Source organism: Poecilia formosa, unplaced genomic scaffold, assembly GCF_000485575.1.
Source record: "Poecilia formosa unplaced genomic scaffold, Poecilia_formosa-5.1.2 Scaffold543, whole genome shotgun sequence".
NCBI classification, from domain to species: domain Eukaryota; kingdom Metazoa; phylum Chordata; class Actinopteri; order Cyprinodontiformes; family Poeciliidae; genus Poecilia; species Poecilia formosa.
In genome coordinates, this window is record NW_006800482.1 from 169,782 (window position 1) to 172,435 (window position 2,654).

A 2,654-nucleotide genomic window follows, 5' to 3' on the forward strand; every position below is an offset into this window, starting at 1 on the left:
CAGGTGTAGGTCGGGTGGAGGTCAGGTTGAGGTCGGCTGAAGGTCAGCTGGAGATCAGGTGGAGGTCGGCTGAAGGTCAGCTGGAGGTCAGGTGGAGGTCGGCTGAAGGTCAGCTGGAGATCAGGTGGAGGTCGGCTGAAGGTCAGCTGGAGGTCAGGTGGAGGTCGGCTGAAGGTCAGCTGGAGGTCAGGTGGAGGTCAGGTGGAGGTCAGACGCTGATCCTCTGCGCTGCAGCGTCTCAGAGCTGCAGGTTGCATCCCCTCACAGGAAATCAGAACAACGTCAGTCGCAGCAGCAACTTTTCGCTCAGCGGGTCACAGAATAAAATGATGGAATATTTCAGATGTAAATTTGCTTTGGGAACAAAACTCAGTCTGTTAGTTCAGCTAATCTTTAGGTAAATGATAAAAATGAATCAAAAATTAAAAGCCCATTTCTGTGTTATGAACGTGACAAGTAGAATATTCTGTGATGTATTTTCTGATTAAAGTTTGGAGATTAATGCTGTAATCCATTCAGATTAGCTGCTAATCCCTTCATTTCTCAGGAAACTTCACCACTTTGTTTAATGTTTTTAGCTTTCAATCAGAATTCGCTGCTCAGACTTCTGATTGGTCCAAACATGGTTTGTAAATCATCAGAAAAGTTAAAGCATTTCCCTGGAATGAATCCATATTCATCACATCCTCTTCCTCTCTGAGCCGCTTCAGGGCTCCCTCACTTTTATGCAAATAAGTTGCTTGTGGCCACGCCCCCAACCTGACCGCTACACTTTCTGCCTCAAACAGAAGCACAGCAGTGACCTCCGACCCGGAGCCTGATCTGGATGCAGCGGTGGCTTCTGGACGGTGAGTCAGCAGCTAGACTGGATTTCTCCAGCAGCCATTGGACAGCTTATTCAACCAGCTGACCAATCATGCTTCAGCTGCAGTTGCTAGGTAACGGGGCAGTGCCCAATGATTGTGACATTGGAATGGAGAGGCTCCTTTTCCAGAAAACCTTCCTGAAACTTCCTGGACTTTTTGGTTGTTGGGAGGTCGGAGCGAAGATGTGGCTGAAGATGATGCTAAGATCCTACTTAACATCTTCAGATCATATGATGCATTTAGGAGCCATCACAGCTTCTACTGTAACACACCCTGAACCCCAAGCCTGACCTTTGACCTAACCCAACCCTGATCTGCTTCTATGAAAACAGTTAGCTTGTTTTTTGCTTCCAAGGTCTGTGGGGAAGTCAGCAGTCTGATTCCTGAAAGCTCCAATGAAAGAGAAGGTAGCAGAGCTCAGAGCTGGTTGACCTTTGGCCTTTTTATTCTTGCACCAGCTTGATTGCTGCAGAGTTTATTTCACAGAGGATGAAGGGAAATGAAACAGCCAGAATCTGACCAATCAAAAAAACGACCAAGGAACAAAGAAAACTCAAACTGGAAAAAATAAACTCCAGTTTTCTAGAACAATGCGCTAAATAAAAGTTGCTAAACTTCCAGGTCACGAAGAAAACCGAGTCATTTGAAATCTGAGATGATGTTTCTACTGTTAGCTGATTGTAGGCCCTCATGAACCTTTATGGCAGGAAGATTCCAATAACACTCCTTTTATAAGAACTACTTCTCAACACACAACTTTTAAACCCAATTAGACATTGGTGGTGTTACAAAACTGACTTCTTAAATTGTAGCCCAGTTATAAAACAGTTTGGTTCGTCCAGAGTCAGCAGTTTTTACCTTTAGCTGCAGCAGCATGATGAACGTCTGCAGCAGACAAACTGAAAGTCACCATAGATTCCAGATGGTCTTGTTAGGAACGGGTCTTGTGAGGAGGGTCACATGTGTAATAGGCAGCCAAGCGTTAAAGATGCCAAGTGACATTTAGGAGGCAACTTGGCAACAAGGGTGCTTCTTCATCTGCAGCATCAGAGACTCTTAGAGGGGATAATGGATGGCTGGGAGAGCAAAGATGAATAAATCACAGAGTGGACACAGGCTGAAGAGGAGACGGAGAGAGGGACAAGATGTAGGCGGAGCTTGAGCAGAAACAACTTTATTGGACGGAATAACTCACGGCTTAATCTGCCTGAGACAGAAAGGCAACGAGAACCTGCCCAGAACCAGTCAGAGGCGTTTCTAGGAAACAAAGCAGCCAAATTATTAACCGCTAAGCCAAGAACACATAACATCTGTAGTTACATCTTAACCAAGACTCTGCACCGATACCGACAACAACCAATCAACGGCTCCTTTGTCTGACGCTCTTGAAGTAAATCTGAACAAACGAGACGGTGAGCTATTGGGCCGAAATGTTGCCTTAGAACAGAACCAGGCAGATCCATTGCCACGCTGTCCGTCCCAACTGGTTCAAGCTTGAAGACGTCAAACTTGGTTCTCTGATGAAATAAATACAAATAAATGCATGACTTTTCCTGACGGGATGATGATAAACTTTTTGAGGTGCTTTGTGTACTCACATGGTTTCTAGCTATTTGAGGTTGGGTCAAAGGGCAAATGTACAGGAACAAACCCAAGATATCCTCTCTACAGAGGTGGAGCTTGTTCTGCAAATAGGAAGACAAGAAGTCTGTCTCCCCTCCGTCGTCTTCCCCTCCGCCGTCTTCCTCTCTGTAGTCTTCCCCTCCGCCGTCTTCCTCTCTGTAGTCT

General features: G+C 45.7%; 1 long non-coding RNA gene across 1 annotated transcript in view; it reads left to right on the forward strand.

Annotated features, from left to right (window-relative positions):
* The first annotated feature begins 323 nt into the window (after window positions 1-323).
* The window catches only part of LOC107834186 (uncharacterized), a 9,171-nt gene continuing 6,840 nt past the window's right edge, over window positions 324-2,654 (forward strand). Inside the window, exon 1 of the long non-coding RNA XR_001659966.1 lies at window positions 324-848. This is a non-coding gene — a long non-coding RNA (uncharacterized LOC107834186). The remainder of the gene's footprint in view (window positions 849-2,654) is intronic.